The sequence below is a fragment of the Phyllostomus hastatus genome, unplaced genomic scaffold, assembly GCF_019186645.2.
Source record: "Phyllostomus hastatus isolate PE091 unplaced genomic scaffold, TTU_PhHast_1.1 phas_contig_118, whole genome shotgun sequence".
NCBI lineage: Eukaryota > Metazoa > Chordata > Mammalia > Chiroptera > Phyllostomidae > Phyllostomus > Phyllostomus hastatus.
This window is the reverse complement of record NW_025333543.1, coordinates 9,156,145-9,181,071: the sequence shown is the minus strand read 5'-3', so window position 1 is coordinate 9,181,071 and position 24,927 is coordinate 9,156,145. Positions and strand designations below refer to the sequence as shown.

Sequence of the window (24,927 nt, the reverse complement as noted above, 5' to 3'; positions counted from 1 at the left end):
AAAGAAATTCTAAAGAACAGAGGGGAAATGAACAAAATAGAGTCTAATAAAGCAGTATAAAAGATAAATACAATCAAGAGCTGGTTCTTTGTAAGATAAACAAGAGTGATAAACCCTTAAGCATACTCAAAAAATAAAGAGAAGACTCATATACATAAAATCAGAACTGAAACAGGAGAAATAAACACTGACAGCATAGAAGCACAAAGAATTAAAAGAAATTTTTATAACAAAACATTAGACAATTTTGAAGAAATGGATAAATTTCTTAAAACATAGTATCTTCCAAGACTGAATCAAGAAGAAACAAAATCTGAGCATAGTTTACTACCAGTGAAATCAAATTAGTAATTAAAAAAAAAACTTCTAAAAAAGAGAAGTCCTGGGCTGGATGGCTTCAAAGGTGAATTTTATCAAATATTCAAAGAAGAATTAACAACTATCCTTGTCAAACTTAAAAAAAAAAAATTCAAGAGATGGCAAGGCTCCCAAGCTCATTTAATGAGGCTAATATCCTCATTGGCTGATATCCTTAATAAACATAGGTGTAACAATTTTCAGTAAATATTAGAAAGCCAAACAAAGCAATATATTAAACAGATAATGTAATACTCAATACATTGGGTATTAAACAGATAATACCCAATGACCAAGTACATTTATTTCTGAGATTCACATTTGGTACAATATTTGCAAATTAATTAATGGCATATACCACATAAACAAAATGAAGGATAAAAATCATATCAAGAGATGCAGAAAAAAACATTTGACAAAATCCACCATCCATTTATGATAAAAATTCTCAGCAAAGTAGAAATAAAGCGAACATCAACATAAAAAGGGCCACATATGACAAACCCACAGTTAACATTATATTCAATGAGGGAAAGCTAAAAAAGTTTTCTTTAACATTAGGAACAAGACAAAGTTGTCCACTTTCTCTACTTTTATTCAACATAGTATTAGAAGCCCAAGCCTCAACAACAAATAAGAAAAAATAAATAAAAGCATCCAAATTGGAAAAGAAGAAGTAGAACTGTCATTCATATTTGAAGATGACATGATACTATATACAAGGGGGAACCTCCCAAAACATAATTTATTTATTGATAATTGTGTATTTATTCTTATATGTTCAAACTTCTGTCAGCTTTAAAGTACCCTCCACTTGATGAAATACACCTATTGAGACCTTTTTTCCACTGCTCAAAACAGTTTTAATATAAAATAAATATATTAATATAATAAAAAATACACATAGATCAATGGAACAACATGAAGAACCTGGAAATAAACCCATGCTTATATGATCAATTAATACATGGTAAGGGAAGCAAAAATGTAAAATGGTGTAAAGACAGTCTATTCAATAAATGTTGTTGGAAATAATGGACAGTACATGCAAATAAATGAAAGTAGAAAACCTTCTTATACCATGCATTAGAATAAACTACAAAAGGATTAAAAATTTAAATGTAAAAACTGAAACCATATAACTCCCAGAAGAAAACAGTGAAATCTCTGACATTATTCTTAGTAATATTTTGTTGTTGTTATTGTTTTGTTTGCTTGTTTTTCTGACACAACTTTCTGGCAAGAGAAATGAAAAAAATAAAAAGTTGGGATTACTTTCACCTAAAAAGTTTTTGTATAGCAAAGGAACCCACCAATAACCAAAAAAGACAACCTACTGAATGGAGCAAAATAATTTGTCAATGATATATATAATAAGGGGTTAATATCCAAAATTTATAAAGAACTCATACAACTCAACACCAAAAGCACAAAGTCCAATTAAAAAGTGGTTAGAAGACCTTAATAGACATTTTTCCAAAGAGAACATACACATGGCCAAATAGACCTAATAAGAAGCAAGCATCACTTATGATCAGAGAAATGCAAATTAAAAACACCATGAGATATCACCTCCCACCTGTCGTAATGTCTAATATCAATAAACCAACAAACAGCAGGTGTTGGTGAGGTTGTGGAGAAAAGAATCCCTGGTGTACCCTTTCTGGGACTGAAAATTGGTGCAGCTACTGTGGAAAACAGTGTAGAAGTTCCTCAAAAATTAAAAAAATTAAACTTCCTATAACCCAGCAATTCTACTTCTGGGAATATATCCAAAGAAATTCTAACACTTCTCAAAAAGTTATTTGCACTTCAATATTCATTGCACTGTATTTACAATAGCCAAGATATGGAAGCAATCCAAGCGTCCTTCAATAGAGGATTGGATACAGAAGATGTTGCACGTATATACAATATAATATTACTTGACCACTAAAATGAGTGAATTCTTACCATTTGTAACAACATGGATGGACCTAGAGGTCTATCACTTATGCTAAGTGAAATAAGTCAGACAGAAAAAGACAAATACTATATGATTTCACTTGTATGTGGAATCTAAACAAATTAAACAAAAAAGAACAGAAACAATCTCATTTTCTGTCATTAACCTAATATTTAAGTGGTTAATATGATGAATATTGAAGAGATAAATGTTAGGATTATCATACACAGAAGAATTTTTTTCTAAATAAACAGATTAAAACCTTTTTAAAAAGTATAATGTGTCCTACCTATTTAAAGAATCTACAACTAAAGTCAAAATTAATAAAGTATTTCATAGCCTCTGCTTTACCTACCTCACAAATTTTCTATTGCAATCCTAAAATTCACCTGAATTTAACTGATTTTAACTGAATTTAACTAAGAAATTGAACTGATTTGGGTGGGACCAAGGCATTTACACAGAATCTTAAATATTTAACACAGCTAAATTTTAGGATGGTAATTAGAGTATTTATAATAGGGAAAAACTGAAAATAATTTAATGGTCCTACTTAAAATAGAGGTATTACTTTTAAAGTTTCCATAGCATGTTCTCTATATTTTTTTGCTCAAATGCAGTCAGCTGAATTGGATTTTCCTTATGAGTATGTGTGAAATATAACATGCCCAAGAGAGAGAAAGAGAGATGGAGATGAGAGAGACAGAGAAGCAGAGAAGGTTTAAGCACTAATGACTTTGTTTAGGATTCCTCCTGAAATGAATTTGGATGCTGAATTTACAGGTGGCTCACCTTGCCTATCCAGCCCCTGTGAGCTACAGACCCATCAGAACTCAAATCCATTGACTGAAGAATATGTGAAAAATGGGAATATTTCACAATTATCTTCAACTGTGGGGCACAAAAGTCTTTAGTTCTAAAACCGAAAATGCTGCTAAAAATGGAGCAGATGATAACCCAGCACTTTTGGCAGCTTGATCAAAAGAAGAACTAGGTGTGGTTACATTTATCAAAAACAAAACAATGATGGATTTTTTTTCATATTTAAAAGGGTTGTGGCAGAGAAATGCCCTTCTACTTTTGTCATCCTTTTCTGGGACTGGGCCTGAATCTATCAAGATAAGTCCTGAAGTTGCCCATTAAGGCCTACCATCATTTGTGCTTTTCAACTGAATTCAGAGAAGAACAAAACATCACACCTGGAAATTTAGTAATAATCCACTCTCCCCACATTTTGAAGTGAAGTAGGTTAAGCCCAGGAAAATCCTGTGACCAAATACAGTCCAACATGTTTCCAGCTGAGCCCACTGTCCTGCATGCTCACATCAATGGCCTTCGAAGTGGTTATCTCCTAAGAAAACCCAATCCAGTAGAACCAAGTCAAAATACTAAAAAGGAAGGAAACCTGTGAACACAGGGAAAATTTTGCCATACAAGTTTTAAGATACCTGTAGTGAAAAGCTCCTATGAGCCAGGCTTTGCTACCTCAAGAATGAGCAAAACATAGACTCCAGGTCTGGCTCAGTCTAGCTTTCCACTGTTCTAAGATTTTTAGGAATTCATAAAGAAAAAACAAACAAACAAACAAAAACCCTAACCTAAAACACACAAAGCTGATAAGGTTGATTTTTAATGGTTTGTTAGAGTCTGGTCAGGACTCAGGATTTTTAGTATCATAGACCTGGCAAAAATTGATGTAAAGCAAGTCTGTGCAGAGACTGAATCAGGATACAAAAGATTAAAAAAAAAAGTCAATCAGATGTAGTATTGAGCAGTTGAGTGGCTGGGAAAGTTTAGACCCTAGAAAAAATAGGAATACACATGAAATTCCCAACAGAAGAAGTCTTCTTGTTACAGAACAGAGGCTGGGGGTGCAATCATTGGCCCACCCACTAGGTTCAATTGTGTCTCTCAATGCCAGAGATTTGTGAAAAGGAAAGGAAATGTTTATTTAAAGCTATACAGACTTAAAGTAGTGACCTAATGTCTTCATTAAAATATCAAAGTCCTTTTGGATACCCACAATGCTTCCTTCTCCCCCCACCCTAATTCGGGGTACCGTATCTCAGGAAAAGAAGTAGACATCCGTGATTCAGGCTCCTGATGCTGTCAGCTGTGTCGCCGTCCAGGCATGATCTCCAATTAATCCAAAGCCATGTGGCACCTTTTCATGGTTTACTGGCAAGAGTTCTTTGTACCCATTTTCCAGGCAAATTCTCTGCTGCTTCCTAGGCCACTTGGACAAAGGGAACACCCCAAAGATGCATGGTACTCTTCTACCAAAGCTGCAGGGGTCCCCACTCTGGCCAAAACTGCATGCCTCTTCTCAGCAAAGCTGTGGGGAGGGGGGTTCACCACTTTGCCAAAGCTGAGTGGCGGTTCTCTGCTAAAGCTGCATGGTGATTCTCTCTACCCAAGCTGAGGCAGTCTGCACTCTGGCTAAAGCCGTGTGGTTCTCTCTATTGCCACAGCCGCATGTTCTCTCCATGCAATGGCTGCGGGGGGGCGGGGTCTCCACTCTGCCAAAAGCACATGGCTCTCCCCTCTATTGCCGCAGCTGCAAGGCCCTCTCTACACTGGATGCCGAGTCTTGGTCTAAATCCCTGGCGCCAATCTTCCTTTGCCAACCCATTTCTGACTCCTCCCACAATCTATTACACTGGCCAGCACTCCCGTATCCTTCCAGCTTTACTGGGCTGCCATTGTGAGTTTGGGCAGCCGTGGCCCCCTGGTGTGGAGCCAATCACCAAGCTTTCACACAGGCACTATAATCAGGGGGACCTGCCCCACCCCAGTTACATCTTGGGTGGGAGTCTCTCCCTTCTCCCTGGCTCAAAGCAGGGCCATAGCTGTTTAGCATATCTATGAAACCAGTTAAAGGTTATAGATATGTTAAATGACCATGCCAGAGGTTTGCTGCAAAGCTGTTGCTATACAAAACAGCTCTCAATGGCCCTGCTCCCTATGTCCCTTCCCTTAGCTCACACCTGTGGGGGGAAGGGGTGAGGACATCCTAATATTTCCTGGACACCTTGAGTTCTGGACCCTATTCCAAATCCTTATTTGGGGCACCCCTCTTGGCTGTACCCTGTTATATTCTCACACCTGCATTTTTTGGAGGACTTCTAGTAATAAGCCAGACATCTCATTTTCTATTCTATTCTATTCTATTCTATTCTATTCTATTCTATTCTATTCTATTCCATTCTATATTTTTATTCTTTCTAAATTTTGACAGTTAAAAAAGCTGAAGCTTCAGTTGCAAATTTATTTTTCTAAGACATATCTTAGAAACTGTAATATCTTCATAATACCACCCTTCTTTAAGAAAAGAAGGCATGTTAATTTGTTAAGAAAAAGATAAATATAGTGAAGGAAAAGAAAGAAAAGGTGGCTGAAAAAACTTAATGCCATATAAAAAAAGCAAAAAGCAAAAAAAAAGACATATTTTTTTGAGTTTTGATGATAATAAAAGTACTTGCAAGAAGAGAAAAATAAAACATATAGTAGGTGGTGGTTTCCTTTAAAATAATCTTATACTAAGGTTGTACATGGCTTGGAGAAGTTTGCTGATTCTCAGGCACTCAATTGGTCATGGGCAAACAGGTTAGTATAAACAGATTGAATAAAAATATGTCATCTATTTCCCCCCATGAAATTGAAGAGAGTTGTAAAAGTAGACTTTTTATTTAATGTCTGTGACACAACAGTGGTGTATTTCACCTAATATCAAGCTGGATTGCTGTGACAGAATTTGCTCGTCAACATCATGCTGCATTATGTATTAGAGAGATTACACCTCTTCTTCATTTGGCTGGAAGATGTTAATTAGCAGACAAGTGCTCTCCTGATACTTATGGAGGGAGCAAAATGGAAGATCAAGTGTTTCCTACTCTCTATAAATAACTATGTGCAAATGCATGGGTCTGTCAGGATTCCAGAAGAAAGTGAACATTTCACAGCTGTTGAAGCACTGCTTCTTTGACTGTGAAGTCTGCATCTTATTGTGGCATTCAAATTATTTAGCAAGTGCCATGTTACTTAGAGGTATGAATTGCACAAATTAATCTCATAAATAATTCATTTGGAGGACTGTGAATTAACAGTAGACCACAATAAGATAAAAATCAATTTTTTCAAAGCTGATATTGAATATCATTTTAAGTTAGATTTTATTGTTTTCCTTTTTTAATGTTTTAATTTTGATATTATTTTGTATAGGTTTCAAGTGTGCAGCATAGTGGTTAAAAATCATATCCTTTACAAAGTGACCCCCTGATATTTCCAGTACCCATATGGCACCCATAGATCAGTAATATGTGATGACCATTCATAGTCATCACATATTACTGACTATAATTCTTGTGATGTACTTTACATCCTTGTGACTATTTTGTAAACCAGAAATATAAACTACCCATTTATATTTCTTCTTCCTGTCACTGCTTTCATTCATTTTCCCAATGGGTCACTCCATTTGTTCATTTATTTTGTTATTTCTATTCCACATATAAGTGAAACAATAGAAGATTTGTTTTTCTGATTGACTTATTTTACTTAACAAACTATCCTCTATGTTTATTAATGCTGTCATAAATGGCAAATTTTTATTCCTTTTTAATAGCTGAGTAATATATTGTGTACATGTACTACATTTTTTATATATAATCATCTATTGAAGGGTATTTGGGTTGTTTTTATATCTTGGCTATTGTAAATGAGGTGGCAATGAACATAGCAGAGTGTATATTCTTTCAACATAATGTTTTAGGTTTCTTCAGATATATGCCGTAAGTACAATTCCTGAGGCACAAGGAAGTTTCATTTTAATTTTTTGAGGAAACTCCATACTGTTTTCCATAATGGCCGGATCAGTCTGCATTCCTACTAACAGTGCTTGAGGGTTCCATTTTCTCCACATCCTTGCCAACACTTGTGGTTTGTTGATTTACTGAAGAGAGCAATTTTGATAGGCATAAAGTGCTGTCTCATTGTAGTTTAACTTGCATTTCTCTGAAGATTAGTGATGTTGAGCATCTTTTCATATGCCTATTGGCCATCTATATGCCCTCTTTAGAAATAAATGTCTCTTAAATTCTTCTGACAACTTTTTAATTGAACTGTTTGTGTTTTTGCTGTTGAGTTGTTTGAGGTCTTATAAATTTTGAATACTAACCTCTTATCAGATGTGCTACTGGCAAATTATTTTCCTCCATACAGTATGTTGTTTTTTTTATTTTATTGACATTTTCCTTTTTTGTAAAACAACTTTTTAGTTTGATATGGTCTCATTTATTTATTTTTTCTTTTGTTTCCCTTTCCTGGGGAAATATACCAGTAAAAATGCTTACAAAAGAAATGTTAGAGATTATACTATGTTTTCTTCAAGGAGCTTTATGGTTTCAAGTTTTGCATTTAAGTCTTACATATTTAAAAATTTTTTATATGGTATAAGAGGTGGTCTACTTTCATTTTTTTACATCTGACCAATTTTCCCAGCACCAGTTATTGAATAGACTTTATTTACCCCATTGAATACTGTTGCCTCCTTTGTCAAATATTAATCGAGAATAAAGGCACGAGTTTATTTCTGAGTTCTCTATTCAGCTCCATTGATCTATATTTCTGTTTTTATGCTAGTACCATGTTCTTTTGATTACTATGGCCTTGTAGTTTAGTCTGATATGTAGTAGCATGATACTTCCAACTTTATTCTACTTCCTCACAATTGCTGAGGCTACTTGGAGTCTTGTGATTCCATACAAATTTTTAAATTATTTGTTCTTATTTTGCAAAATGTGCCATTGGTATTTTGTTAGGAATTGCATTGAATCTATAGGTTGCTTTAGGTAGTTGTCATTTTAATGATGTAAATTATTCCTGTCTGTAAGCACAATATACAAGAGGGGACCCTCCAAAAACAGCAATTGTCTTCTGGAGGGAGGGGCCCTTTCTAGTACAGGCTTCCCTTGCTAAGTGAGTGTTCTAGGTAGGAACACATTTGTATCAATGTACCAGCTGGTGCTAATGGGGAAAGCTGCATTCAGCTTCAGTTAATTTTTTTAAAGACTCAGTAAATTTGTCCATTTCATGATGGGTGATGTACTAGCACACTTGGCCACACTGAGCTGTGCTGAATGTTCAGCTGTTTATGACCAACAATGGCATGACCCCTTTGCCTCACCCTCCCTATTCACCCAAACTTGATCCCAGCAAGTTTTTTTTTTTCCCTGAATTACAAAAGTCTTCAAAGGGAAATGTTTTGACAATGTGAAAGAGGTGAAACAAAAAAACAGCAGAAGCACTAAAAGCACTAAAATTGATGAATTCAAAAACCGATTTGAACAGTGGAAAAAATATCTCAGTAAGTGTATTGCATCAAATGGAGGGTAATTTGAAGGTTACTGAAGTTAAAGCATGTAAGAATAAGTGCACAATTTTCATAAACAAATTCTGGTTTTTTGGGGGTCCCCCCTCATGTTTCCTTTAGCTGTATGTTCCTTGATTTCTTTCTTTAGTGTCTTAAACTTTCTTAAGTACAGATCTTTTACCTCCTTGATTAAATTTACTCCTAAGTATTTTCTGATGCAATTGCAAACACAATTGTTTTCTTTGTTTCCCTTTCTGATAGTTCATTATTGGTATATAAAATTGCAACTGATTTCTGAATATTAATTTGGTATCTTGCTACACAGCAGTTCTAGAAATTTTGTGGTGACAATTTTAGAATTCTCTATATACAGTATCATGTCATCTGCAATGTTTTCCTTCTTTCTTTTCAACTGGATGCATTTTATTTATTCTTCCTGTCTGATGACTGTGGTTAAGATTTTTCCAGTATTATGTTGAATAACAGTGGTGAGAGTAGACATCCTTGTATTGTTCCTTACCTTAGAAAAAACCTTTCAGTTTGTAGCTATTGAGCATGATGTTGGAAGTGAGTTTTTTGTACATGGCCTTTATTATGTTGAGGAATGTTCCTTCTATTTTTAATTTGCTGAGAGATTTTGCCATAAATGTATGCTCAATTTTGTCAAATTATTTTTCCATGTTTGTTTATATGATCATGTGACTTTTATCTTTGATTTTGTTTATGTGGTGGATCACTTTAAATAAATTGCAGGTATTGTACCAACATTGCATCCTGGAATAAATCTTATGTGATCATGGTATAGATCTTTTTAATGTCATGCTAAATTTGGGTTGCTAATACTTTGTTGTGAATTATTGCATCTATGTTCATAAGCAATAATGACCTATAATTTTCTTTTTTGTAGTGTCTTTGTCTGGTTTTGGAATGAAAAGTTAGCTTTGTAAAATTAGCTTGAAATTTCTCTTGACATTTTTGGAATAGTTTGAGAAAGACAGATAGCATTTCATTTTGAATGTCTGATAAATTTACCTGTGAAGCCATCAGGTTCACGATTTTTGTTTGTTGGAAGCTTTTTTATTATTGCTTTGATTTCATTTGTTGTAATTGGACAGATATTCTATTTCCTCTTTATTCAGTTTGGAAAATTATATGTTTTTATGAATTTATCCATTTCTTCTAGACCATACAATTTTTGGCATATAGTTTTTTGTAACATTTTATTATCATTTTTTCTAGTTCTGTCATGTCAGTTGTTTCTTCTTGTCTTTCATTTCTGATTTTATTTATTTGGGTCCACTCACTTTTTTTCTTAATGCATCCAGGTACAGGTTTATCTATCATGTCTATTTTTTTCAAAGAGTCAGCTTTTAGGTTCATTGATCTTTTGTATAGCTTTTTTTTAGACTTTATTTTATTTATTTCCACTCTGATCTGTATTATTTCCTTTCATCCATTTACTTTGGGCTTTGGTGGTTGTTCTTTTTTCTAGTTCTTTTAGGTATAAGGTTAGGTTGTTTATGTAAGATATTTTTTTGCTTCTTGAAGTAGGCCAACAATGCTATAAACTTCCCTCTTAGGACTGCTTTTGCTGTGCCCATAGATTTTGTATTTTGTTCTGTTTTTCTTTTGTCTGAAGGTCTCTTTGATTTCTTCCTTGATCTCATTGTTAACCAACTCATTGTTTAGTAACAGATTATTCAATCTCCATGTTTTTGTGTGTTTTATAGTTTCTTTTTTCCTTGCACTTTATTTCTAGTTTCATTCCATTGTGGTCAGAGAAGATGCTTGATATGATTTTAATCATCTTAAATTTATGAAGACTTGCTTTGTTTCCTAACATGTGGTCTATCCTAGAAAATGTTGTATATATACTTGAAAAGAATTCAATTATGCTGTTTTGGGGTGAAATGCTCTGTAATATCTACATTAAATTCATATGATCTAGAGTGTCATTTAAGGCCACTCTTTCTTTGTTGATGTTTTGTCTGGAAAAATCTGTCCATAGATGTCAGTTGGGTGTTAAATTCCCCTACTATGATGGTATTATTGTCAATCTCTCCCTTTGTGTCCATTAAGAATTGTTTTATGTATTTACAAGCTCCTATGTTGTATGCATGAATATTAACAAGGGTTGTATCCTCTTGTTGAATTAATCTCTTTATCATTATTCAGCATCTTTTGTTTTGAAATCTGTTTTGTCTGAGGTAAATATTTCCACCCCTAATTTTTTTTGTCTCCATTTGCATGAAATATCTTTTTAGTCTGCATGTGTCTTTTGTTCTGAGGTGGGTTTCTTATAGACAGAGTAGTATATGGGTATTGTTTTATTATTCAATCAGCTACTTTACATCTTTAGAGCATTTAATTCATTTAAATTTAAAATGATTGTTGACAGGTACATATCTATTGCCATTTTATTGTTTATATTGTGTTTCTTTTTTTTCTTTCTTTTTCTTAAAACAAGTCCTTTAACATTTCTTATAATACTGGTTTGGTAGTAACAGATTCCTTTAGCTTTTTCTTGTGTGAGAAGCCTTTTATTTTACCTTTAATTTTATATGATTGCTTCGCTATGTAGAGTAGTCTTGGTGTAAGTCTGTGCTTTCATCACTGAATATTTGTGCCAATCTCTTCTGGCCTAAAATATTTCTGTTGAGAAATCAGCTGAAAGTCTCATGGGAGCTCCCTGGTAGGTATTTCTAACTTTCTCTTTCTTCTTTAAGATTTTCTCTTTGTCTTTAAATTTTGTCATTTTAATTATGATGTGTCTTGTTAATGGCCCCTTTAGGTTCATCTTATTTGGAACTCTCTGCAATTATGGCCACATGTGTCTTTTTTTCACCACATTAGGAAAATTTTCAGCCGCTATTTCTTCAGTTAGGTTCTTGATACTTTGCTCTCTCTTTTCTTTTTCTGGTACCTCTATTATTTTTCATGTTTCTCCAGAGGTCCCTTAGACTATCCTCACTTTTAAAATTCTTTATTCTTTTTGCTTCTCTGATTGGGTATTTTCAGTTACTTTGTGTTTCAAATCTCTAATTCTCACTTCTGCTTCATCTAGCCTGCAATTAATTCCTTCTATTGTATCCTTCATTTCACATAGCATATTCTTTATTTCTGACTGGTTCTTTTGAATGGTTTCTATGTCCATTTTCATGTTTACTATCTTTTTGTTTAAGTTCTCACTGAGTTTATTCATTCTTCCCCTAAGTTCCTTGAGCATCCTTATAACCATTGTTTTGAACTCTGGTAGCTTGCTTGTCTCTATTTCATTTAGTTCTTTTTCTGGGAATTTCTTCTTTTTTTAGAGGCATCTTTGTTTGTCTCCACATTTTAACTTCCTATCTGTATCTGTTTCTGTATATTAAGTAGATCTACTATGCCTCCCAGTCTTGGTATGGTTGCCTTATATAGTAGATGTTTCATGGTGCTCAGCAACACAGTCTTCCTGATCAGTTAAGCAAGGTTCCCCAGGAATGTATATTTTGTGTGCAGCATGTCCTCCTGTTGTAGTTGACTCTTGACTGCTGTTGGCCTATCTGTGGGTGGGTATGCCCCTTTGGCTGGCTATGCTGATCAACTCTGACCACAGTATATCAGCTGTTGTGTGGCAGATGATGCCACAATGTAGAGTCTTCCCCAAGAGGATTTGTTGCCTACTGAGATCTCCCTGTGGGTGTGCTGCTTTTGGAGCAAATTGGGCTGTGCTCTGATGTGTATATTCTCCCAACCTTGTGTTGATTTCAGGGCCACTTGGGAGGAATTTCAGTGCAGGTCAATGTTAGGCACAACCTATGACATGCCCTGGGCTACCTGTTTTTGGAGCTACTGTTTGTAGCTGCCTCTGCTGGTCCTGGGTGTACATGGGAGGGGCAAAGCTATACACCAAGGCTGCTTTTCACCAACACTGAGCCCAGGGTAAGGCCAGCAAAAGTCCAAGTCTCTCCTAAATCCACCTCCTCCTTATATCTGCCTTTAGGCCCAGTCATATAAAGAGCTTCTAGTGGTGAAATCCAAGTGCATGAGGTAGGTTTTTAGTGAGTCACCAGGTAGGGGTTAGTGGTGTTCACCAGGTTAATACAGAGTCAAACTTGTTGCTAGAGCTATATCTAAAGCCATTCAACCACAGTCTAAGGGTACACCAAGGTCAGCCACTGCATGCTGGATGCCCACATATGTTTTTATGTTGGAGTGGGGTCTCAAGTAGTTGTCAATATGAGTCCACAAAGTCCATGAGACCCAAACAGACCAAGATTTATTTGTCTAAAGCAGGGAGTCTCTGTATAGGAATAATGGTGCCAATCAGACTTGTGAGAGAAAAATGGCCCCTGTTCTGGAACCTCACAACTCAGTATTTTTCAGAGTCTTATCTGACCTCCTTAAGAGCTTTCCAAAATATTCTGTCCTGTGGGACAAGGCTGGCCACAGCCTAGTAACAGTTTTATAGAGTGTAAACTTGGCAGTGTGGGGCCACTGGGAGTCACGAGTATAAAATTAATGGTTCTCTTTTGGGTGGGAGAAATGCTGCTCTTCTGGCATGCAGGTGGCAGGGCTCTGCTCCTCTGGCATATGGGGCACCTCCCACTTTTTAGGTGCTGGGGTGGATAGAGCACTACTGTTCTGACATGTGGGGGAATTCCACTACTCTGGTGCTCAGGCAATGCAACATTGCTGTTGATTTTATCAAGCAATACTTTAGAACACAGATTTTTAGACTACTCCATTTAAATTCTCTAAAATATAAAGATAATTGAGGGAAATAAGTATATTGTTCAAATAATTACATCGATGTTCCAATTCACTGTGTGTGTATAGACATACTAATATTGACACACACATATTTTTAAAAGTTTTTTTTTTCTAAATGAGATTTCCTAAATATACATACTCTAAATAGAAATACATTAATAGAAAAAAATGGTAGGTTTTGTCCTAACAGAGGGCAGGCTGCCCAACTCACCAATCAAGAAATAAGGATCTGACTCATATACCTCTTAATTCATTTTTAAAACTTGAAATAGGGACAAATCTCACACTTTCCCACAATAACACACAAGAATGTCACTGTGGACCTAAGAAAAAGACAGTCGCAAGTTTGTTTTCCAGTAGACTCCTAGGGAGCTGAACACAAAAATCCAATAAATAATTAGCTCTCATGTGACAGGCTTCTGAATTACTGTGATACATTAATTGGACAAAATTAGCATGAATTAAGGCAAATAAGTATAACATGTAATTTATTACTTACTAAGCATGGTGCTACAGTGGAAGCTTCAGATTTCCCTTAAGATTGCTTTAACAGCTATAATGCATTCCTTAATTTACTCTGTGGAAAATCAATTTTTTCAGAGTTCATTAAGCACCAATATGTTACAGTGCAACTCTCTAGAGCATAGATCTTCAATACATTATGCAAATCCATGCCAGTGTGGTACCAATATGTAAATAGCAATAATATTATTGTTAGCATACTATTAGTAAACCTGAGCAGAGTGAGAACATATAGAACTTCTTGAATCTATTGAGTTTGTGTGTGTTGGGTCAGTTGCATGCTGTTATTGATGATTATAGTGCCAATATTTCTTTCAAGATATGTCAAAGCTTTTGTAAATGGCTGGTAACAGTGTCATTTCTTTCTAAATCCCATGTCTTCTTATTTATGCTAAAGAAATAATCAACAAGCATTTAGTAAGTATATAGTATGGGCCTAGTGGAGTAATTTTAAAATTTTAATTGATTCTATATGCTTCATATACCTTGTTTGAGTCAGGTAAATAATTTAAGCTATTAAAGACACAATTACCTTAAAGCATATCTGAATTTCCTATTTCACTTTGTTGCAGGCTATCTAGGTTACATTAATAACAAAAAAATGCAACATATTATTTGACTAAAACTAATTTTGTAAAAAGCAGTGTGTTCAAGCAAAATGTATTAAAGAAACTTGGTTGGCTCTAAATTTTTATATAAAGGATGTTAGTAAAAAATGAATATCCACAATATCTGGTTTTAAAAGGATTGGTGATTTGGGTGCCTCAATTATGTTTGAAGATCTATAATCTTTACAACTTTTTTCCCCAAAAATAATCTACTTTTAATATCTAATTAATTTTTACTCTTTATCTGGCTAACTTATAGCATTAAAAAATCAACTGAATTTCTATGTTCATCCATAGGATGATATGAACCAAATTGTGTCCTCCCAAGGTTCATATCTAAATACCACTGAGATGGTATTTAAGGGAGGAGCCTTGGGAGATAATTAGATTTAGATGAGGTTATAATGGTGAGGCAATCGTGATATCATTAGTGTTCTTATAAGAAGATACATAACAGAGTTTGCTTGCTCACTTTCTTTACATCATATGAAGACACAGTGAGAAGATGACCACCCACAAACCAGGAAAAAAGTCCTCACCAAAACCCAATCACCCTGGCACCCTGATTTCAGATATCCAGCCTCCAGAACTGTGATAAATTTCTATTGTTGAAACCACCTAGTCTGTAGTATTTTGTTATGGCAGCCTTAGCTGATTAACACATAGAGTAACAGATATAACAATCTAAATATATTCAACTTGGTAAGTTACATAAATAAATTATGTTAATTTAAAATATCATGTAGAGATTCCTTTGGTATTTTGTTTGTTTGGTTGGTTGGAAAATGCTATACATATTGTGTAGAAAATCTTCATGAAAGATATAAATCTAGGAGTTGTCTGTAACTAACTCTTTGGTTTTCTATAATGTACTTCCATTATTATTATAAAAGCTAAATATTACTTCAACAAAAATGGAAATCTATTAGACAATATAAATTTTTTTTCCCATGGAAAATATTTCTTACTTGCTCCCCTGGTCCACTTGGTTTCAGCTACTTTGTCCTTGCTCTTTCCTAGCACACTCAGTAAAGTGCATACAGTGAGGCCTTGTGCTTGGCATTATCTTTACTTAGGGATTTCTGCCTCCAGACAGAGTCTTGCCAACTTCCACAGCTCCCCAAGTGATCTCAATTAAATTTCACCACAATGGGGCCTACCATTCCCCCATAAATAAAATTTCATTCAGCTCCTATCCACTGTACTCCTAAACACTTAAATTGCCTAGCTTTTTCTCATAAGAAAATCATACTTTTCTTCCTTATTATATCATACCATGCTGTATAAAATTTACTTTTTATTTCATTTTTTAACTTTATTTTTATTGTTTACAGATGTCCCCATTCCACCTCCCTTTGCCCACCTCCACTCTTGGCCCTCTCTTCAGGCCATTGCCACACTATTGTCTGTGTTCTTTGGCTAATCCCTTCATCTTCTTTCATCCAGTCCTGCCACCCCTTCCTCTGACAGCTGTCAGTCTGTTCCATGTGTCCATGCCCCTTTTTACATTTTGTTTGTCAGTTTATTTTGTCCATTAGATTCCACATGTAAGTGAGATCATATGGCATTTGTCTTTATGACTGGCTTATTTCACTTAGCATTATAGTCTCCAGGTCCATTCATTCTGTCACAAAAGTAAGAGTTCCTTATTTTTTACAGCCATGTAGCTTCCTTCTTTCCTTCCTTCCTTCTTTCCTTCCTTCCTTTCTTCCTTCCTTCCTTCCTTCCTCCCTCCCTCCCTCCCTCCCTCCCTCCCTCCCTCTCTCTTTCTTTTTTCTTTGGTTTATTGTTACTTTTGTTCACAAGAATGCAAATTTTGGCTTCTCTTCTACATGGCTCTGTGGCTGTGAGGCATCTCTGTAGTGGGGCACCAGGTGCAATGGGGAGGGGGGTGCAGATGTTGTGGTCCCTGAAAGGCTGCCCACTCCAACCTTGCTGTCCAAGGAGGAGACTAGGAACCTCTACAATATCCAGTTTCACAATGTGAAGCTCCAGTGTCTGGATGTCTACAATAGCCTGAGGGAAGCTTTGCTGCCCAAGCTGCACTTGGATGAGGACTACTCATGATAGCTGGTGGGAAACTGGAACACATGGTATTGGGAGCAGGAGCAGGCAACATACCTGTGGTGATGCTTAGATGGCTACCCAGTCCTCATGGATTTCATAAACAAGCTCCAAAACAAGGAGTACCTGGATTTCCAAAAGGAGTGGAGCCAGATGTTGCTGTCCAGGAGAAACCAGATGCTCCTTGAGTTCAGCTTCTGAAATTAGCTATAGCCCTGAGTGGATTCCAATATTTATGAGCTGAAGGCAAACAAGCTCAATCTAGGAACCATGATGGAGTGGGGGAACAACTGGGCTTGGGTCATGTACTGGCAGGAGAACCAGGAGGCAGTGGGTGGCTTCTTCTCACAGATAGGAAAGCTCTGCATTATGCACAATTTCTGGGTCTATAAAGACCTGCAGTCTTGGGAAGAGACTAGAAATACTGCTTGGAGGAATAAGGGTTAAGATGAAAATGTCTACAACACAGTCTGCTTGCTGCAACACATGGAGTGTTGGATCATGATCCCTTTGAAAACCTCCCCTCTTCAGTGATATTTCTGCTGCCTCCTCTTTATTTCCTGTCTCCTTCATGGCAGCCACAGACAGAGAAGCTCCCAGTCCTGCTGTTTTTGTTCTCATATCTGGGAGGATTCTGGAGGCTAGTGCTCAGCTCAGACAATGGGGAGCTAAAGGATGACAAGGTTTTGAGGACTTCCAACTCTTGCTGGATTCTTCCCACCTTCCCCACCCACTCCTTCCCCTGTGCTAAAAGCAGTCTTTAATTTCTTTGAATGAGGAACAGCAACCTTTTATGTTTCCCCTCTAAGATTTCCTCATCTCAAGGCCACCAGTCCCCAATTATCACCATGGAAAAATCTCAGTTTAGCTTTGGTTATACAAAAGGTAGTGTGTCTAGTGGTTAGATGTGGGCAGGAAGGGAAGAGGTCAAACCAGACCAGGCTCTCAGGAATCCCCTGGTCTCCACTGGGCCATCCACTTGTTGAACAATCTGAACCAAGTCTCTCCTGTTGGGGAAAAACCTAGAACTGCCATGGAAAGTAAAGAAAAACCCTCAAGTTAGCAAAGTCAGCAGAAGGTTCACCTAATTTACCCCAAAAGGCTGGAAAAGGGGAGCTGAAAAGGATCTGGGGGCAAGAAACAGAAAGGAACAGGAACAACAACCCAGAAACAGTAACACCAAAGGTAGAAGTTAGAATTTAGAACTTGGATTTGAACTGCAGATTTTGGAACACAGAATGGATTAGGGTCAGGGTTAGGGTTCCTAATACAAGGCAGCTGGAAAAAGGCTCATCTGTTTCCCTCTAAGACAGGGGTGTCAAATTCATTTTCATTATGGGCTACATCAGTCTCCATGTTGCCTTCAAAGGGCTGAATGTAATTTTAGGGCTGTATAAATGTAACTACTGCTTAACTAGGGGCAAGGAGTTCGGCACTGCCATCAGGTAATAAACAAGGTGCCTGGCTGGATAAAATAAGATGGAGGGCTGGATTTGGCCCACAGACCTTGTGTTTGCCACCTGTGCTCTATGATGTAATGAGGTTGTAAACTTGAATGTTTACTTCCAACCCTTTTGTGCAGGGAGAGTCTCTGGCCTTCCCTTTTCCTTCCTGTAGGCAAAGAAAGGACTATCCTTCCTCCCTTTTCTCCCTCTTCACATTTGATCATCGCAACCCTCATTTTACTGGGCCACTGGGTATGTGGAGTGGGGTCAGTGACTTTGCAGGCCTCCTCAGTGACCCCCCACACTTCATGAACATCTGGATAGATTGCTCCTGCCTCCCTTTCAGGAAAACTTGTGCTGGACTTGCAGAGAGAACCAATCAAACAATTAGTATTAAAAAATAAGGTAAATTCCATAAGAGCAGGGATATTTGTTTTATTCACTAATGTATCGGAAATGTCTAGAACAGTATGTGGCACATAATAGATGCCTGATATTTTCATTCAGAAAAAAATATTCTGACTCTGGTTGTTTCGTTGTATGTGTGTTTGTGTGTGTGTGTGTGTGTGTGTGTGTTTACACAGGAAAAATTATTTAATTAGTTCCAAATCTTTAAAATGGGAAAAAAATACTTGAAAGTTATAGAGTTGATATGAAGATCAACTTATATAACTAAGTTATGATCTTACATAAGATCAACTTACATAAGTTATGCAAATTATATAACATAGAAAAACATGATAGGCATTTGATAAATGTCATTTTAGTTTATTTACCATTTAGTTTCCTGCTATTGGAGGCAAGCTCTTTAGTATTGTGTAAATTATATTTTTTACCTGTATATCATTTATTCTATATTTAATTTTTATAACAATTTTAAAAAATATTTTTTAAAAATATTTTATTTATTTATTTTTAGAGAAGGGAGGGAGATAGAGAGAGAGAGAGAAACATCAATGTGCGGTTGCTGGGGGTTATGGCCTGCAACCCAGGCATGTACCCTGGCTGAGAATCGAACCTGTGACACTTTGGTTCACAGCCCACGCTCAATCCACTGAGCTACGCCAGCCAGGGCTGCTTTTTCTGATTAATATTTTTTTTCTAGATATTTAAGCTCCAACTTTTGACTAATATGAATATTTATATTATTTTGTCATTTTTTTCATGTGTATTTTTCTTACTTCATGGTACTTAACAATCTATAATTACATATTTATTAAAATGTACATTTTCTAAATGTGTTTTCATGATACACTATAATTTCAGTGATGGAATATACCCATGTAATTTGTCATATTTTATACTTGTAACTTGGCAGCGTGCTTGGAACATAATAGGTAGTATTTATGAAATGAAATAAATATTAAAGATGTAAGACTAAATTAGAAAACTTAGGTGGTAAACTTCTTGGTATTGGTCTTGGCAATAATTTTTGTATTTAACACCAAAACCAAAAGTCAACAAGTGGATATATGTCAAGCTGAAAGCTTCTCATACCAAAGAAAATTATGAACAAAATGAAAAGGCAAACTATCAGATGAGAGAAATATTTGCAAATCATATATCTAAGGGGTAAATATCCAAAATATGTTAAAAATTTATACAGCTCAATGGCAAAAATCAAACAATCTAATTTTAAAAAATGGGTAGGTGATCAAAATACACATTGTTCCAAAGAAGAGATGCAGATGACCAATAGGTACATGAAAAGGTACTCAACCTCACTAATCATCTGGGAAATGCAAGTCAACCACAATAACTCATCACCTTACACCAGCTAGAATGGCTATTATCAAAATGATAAGAAATAACAAGTGTTGGTAAGGATGAAGAATAAAGGGAACCCTTGAGCACTGTTGGTGGAATTGTAAATTAGCATAGCTACCATGGAAAATAATATGGAGGTTCCTCAAAAAATTCCACTTCTGAGCATTTATCCAAAGTAAATAATAAAAACACTAATTTGAAATATTATAGGCACCTTTATTCATTGCAGTGTTGTTTATAATAGCTAACATATTGAAGTAATCTAAGTGTATATCTATAAATGAATGGATAAAGAAAATATGGTGTACACACATACACACACATATTGAAATATTATTCATCTATAAAAAGGAAGAAAATCTTGCCATTTGTGACAGCATAGATGACCTTGAGGGCATTATTCTAAGTGAAATAAGTCAGGCAAAGAAAGATAAATACATGATTATGTCACATCTAGAATCTAAAAAAAACAAAACAAAACAAAAAAAACAAATAAACAAAACCAAGCTATAAATACGGAAAACAGGTTGCTGGTTGCCAGAGGTGGAAGTTGGAGGGTGGGCAAAATGGGTGAAAGAAGGTCAAAAGATATAAATTTACAGTAATAAACAAAGTCATGAAGATGTAATGTATAACACAGTGTCTATAATCAATAATATTATATTGTATATTTAAAAGTTTCTAAGAGATTAGATCTTAAAAGTTCTCATCACAAGGAAAAAAATTGTAACTATGTATGGTGATGGATGTTAACTAAACTTACTGTGGTTTATTATTTCACAATGAATACAAATTTTAAACATTATGTTGTACCAACCTGAAACTAGCATAATGTTATGTATCAGTTATACCTCAAAATAAATGGTAAAGTAAAAATAAAGTTAAAAAAAATCAAGAAATCTATAAAGTACAAAAAATTCCTTAATGATTCTTAAAAGATTACAAAATGTTTTCATGTTATACTAATATGATCAACATGCTCCACACATTATTTATTTATTTCATTTTTCAAAATAGTCACTCCACTGAAGGGTGGTGTCAACTTCCAAGTTTTTGTCCAATCTGCTTTCAGTCATGTATCTGAAACAAAAAGACTCATATTCTGTATAGTTCTACAATATGTTCTACACTGTAAAGCATTACCTGATTATAAAGTATAGTGACAGTGATTAGCTGCTGAATTTTACAAAATTGGTCATAATGATAATCACCAAAAAATATAACCAGAGACATTGGAATTAAGAACAAACTGACAATAACGAAAGGGGAGATGGGAGGGGATAATGGAAGGGAGAAGGGGGCAGTATTTTCAGGAACATCTATAAAGGACAAATGAACAAAACCGAAAGAGGGTAGAGTCAAGGGTGAGAATTGGGGATGGTTGGAGTGGAGGGGAGTAGTTGGGAGAAAATGAAGACAACTATACTTGAACATCAATAAAAAAAGTAAAAACAAACAAAGTACATTTCAGACATTCACACACACAAAAAGTGATCAATATTTTGGGGAGAAAACCCTAGATCTTTCTTTATCTTGTGTGACAAATAATACTCTATCAGTTTTAGTAAATAAGTTTTGTTGAGGCAGTAAGTTTGGGGAAGCTAGTTTATCTTTTAACTGATGGAAAATTGGATTGAGGACTTGAAAACTGCTGTCTTTCTCAGCTAGTCCATTAGTGTATACTGAAAATTTACATAAAAATGAAGCAATTTTGAGGAAAAGTGAAATTTTTATTATTCGGTACCTAATGTATTTTATACTTTATTTTGAAAGGGAAAGATGATGAGAATTGTGAGAATATTGATATGAATTAGAGTGAAAAAAGTTAACTCAAAAAATGGAGAAAGGGAAAACTACCAGACAATAAAAGTAAAAAATATTTTTGCTTAAGTAAAAGTTAAAAAAATTACTGCTAATTCCATGTAATGTAATTTCATGTAGAAACCACAAGCATATTATCTCAATGAATATCAGATAGCATGTTTTCATCACTGAATTCTTAGCGCTTGGAACATAATGAAGGAGACTTGTGTCAAGAAGGTGACTGCAGAACTAATATTTAATGTGTAACAAAAATATTAAGGACTCCAAAATATCTCTGGAAACATAACAATATTGTTTAAATAGCATTTTTATATTTTTTCTCAGGGAGAATAGTCTGTGAGGCAAAAAGAAATATTTGCTATTGGCAGGATGGTTGAATAAAACATGGACTCTGTTAAGTAGCATATGTAATTTTCTTGGGGCTCTGATTTTGCTGAATGGGGTGTCTGTCTAAGGGACCAAATTGACTCACCTGGACTAAGAAGAGTTATTGAGCTTCATCTCAGTCTAACAATACGGAGGGATGGTCCATTTTCACTTTCTTTCATAAATTCTCAGCCTTTAATCTAAATACATGGAGAACAAAATATAAAGAGCATTACTTTTTTAAATCCTTACCAAGGGCATTTTTTTCATTGCTTTTTTAGAAAGTGAGGAAAGGAGTGAGTGGAAAATTGGTGTGAGCGAGAAATATGATTATTTGCCTCCTATAGTACCTGCACTGGAAATCATACATGTCCGGACTGGCGGTCACAGACTCCTGTGCTGGGACCTGTGTGCATTGAACCCACAACCTAGGTATACCCCCTGATCAGGGGAAATCAAACCCACAAGCCTTGGGTTATGGGACAGTGCTCCAACCAATGGAGCTGCATGGGCCAGGGCAAAATAGTATCACTTTTGAAGGATGCACTAGTGATCCCATCTTGCACCTGCATCCCACTGCTTCCCCAGATCTTTGGTCACCACAACAAAGAAACTTTATTAAAATCATGACTTCTAGTATAGTCACCATCATACTTGGATAATAGGAATTCAAATCAGTGGGGAAGAATTCAGATGCTAAAGAGGATAGGGAAATTATATTTGCAGTGAAATGTTTGATTCTATGACTTCACAACTTTATATGGTCATACATTATGAGGGAATATCCTGACACCTTCAGATGTCTTTGACCACAGCTTGTTAGATTTTGGCAATAAGAGTCCACAAATGTTTATTTTAAAATGTAGGTTTTGTGAATATGTTTGATAAACAAATATGATGGTAAGGTCAACAAAGCATGACTCAAATTACACTTACAGGAGAGACTGTTAAAATATTTTGCCTCAGACCCCTGGTTTATAAGGAATAGCTAGAAATAAATTTACATATTAAAATATAACATTTACCACCTGTAGAATATATAAAATTTTAACACAATCTGTACTGCAGAAGTTTGTGTGACTTTTATTATAGGTACTTTGTTTCTATCTGTTGGATAGTTTTTGGGGGGGAGGTCTGTGTAATATTCATTCAAAAATTAATACTCTAAGATCTAATTAAAATCTAAGTATCTGGTAAGTAACATACATTATGAGAGATTACATTGTGAATGAGAACATTTTTATGAGTGTAAGAGCTATGGAATCTTTCCATAATTTAACTAAATTATACTGTTAGAAGGAAAGCTTTTAAAAATACCAAATTTCTCACTTTCTGAGTATTTTTTCCCTTTATAAAACTATGTGTCCTGAAAGTGTTTTGAATAATAGACTCTTCTGGTTTAAGATTAGTAACCACATTTGCTATTTGTTTATTATGTGCTTAATAATAATAATGTCATATTTGTACAGCTTACAATAATCATACAAATATATCCCTTCCTTGTTAGGATCATTTTACATAGGGTTCTTAAAAATATATAAACATGAGGCAAACATTTGGATTCAAATTAGGTCTTTGCATTTCACCTATTCAGAAGACATACTAGAATGCGTAACATTTATTGAGCACTTGCAACAGCCATCCATTGTGCTTTACATAGTTCATTCATTTTCACCCTTACAGTGACCCCTGGCATAGGCACCTTAACCACTTTTTCTTTATAAGTTAGGAAATTGAGGTTTAAAGATATTAAGGGATTTGCCTGAGGTTACACAACTTGTGAATGACAGAGCTAATAATGGAACCCTACCCTTCCTGAACCATAAACTTGTTTTTAATATAACATTAAATATTTATATTTATTTGTATTTTATTATTTTATTTCATTGTTATTTTTAGAGAAAGGGAGGGTGAAAGAGGGGGAGAGAAACATCAGTGTGAGAGAGAAGCATCTATTGGTTGCCTCATGTGTGTCTCCTGACTGGGGACTGAACAAGAAGTCTAAGGATGTGCCCTGATTGGGAATCTACCTGGAGACCTTTCACTTTGTGGAGTGATGCCCCACCAACTGCACCGCTCTGGTCAAGGCTTAACACAATATTAGATTTTACTTTTTATTTTTTAAATATTTTATTTATTTATTTTTAGACAGAGGTTAAGGAGGGAGAAAGAGAGGGTGAGAAACATCAGTGTGTACTTGTCTCTTTCTTATATGTCCCCAGCTCAGGACCTGGCCCATAACCCAGGCATGTGCTCTGACTAGGAATTGAACTGGCACTCAATCCATTAAGCCACACCAGCCAGGGCTAGACTTTATGTTTTAAACCAGTGACTAAGGACACAGTCCCCACAGAATAATACTTTTTGTCAATGATCTTGCCCTTCCTGAGATCTAAACTGTGGACTTATGGAAGCTATATGAGGAGCCTAATGTTAATTTCCTTTTTTATAACCATCACTTCCCTATTGCAAGAAGATCTGTCATGGGATTTTGTCATTATATCTGTCCAAACACTACCCAATCAAATAGAAAACAAAGACAATTTTTTCCAGTTTCTCACTCTTAACATTCCTGATTTTGCTACCCCAGCGATTAAATTCATTTATAAATCAGAGCAGTCAGACTCAGAAGCATCCATCAAAGTATCATGAGTGAGAGGAGTCCTAGAGTAAACCAAATAGGACAGCCCAAGGAAGCATAGCATGAGGGAGACATTCAGTGGTAGTGGGTAAAAAGCCATGAAGACAGAACCAAGTCTCAATTCTGAATGGGAAATAAGACTTGAGGAAAGCTGTGAGAGAAAGGCTTGGATGAACAATTTAGATCTAAGGATGCAGTAGTAAACTTGGTGAGGAGTCAAGGTGAGCAGAGATTAATTAGCATGACTAAATTCTACCATGTGCTAA

General features: G+C 35.5%; 1 pseudogene; it reads left to right on the top strand.

The window, feature by feature from the left end:
* Positions 1 to 17,152, top strand: part of LOC123824301 — a 56,749-nt pseudogene extending 39,597 nt beyond the window's left edge.
* The last annotated feature ends 7,775 nt before the right edge of the window (positions 17,153 to 24,927 follow it).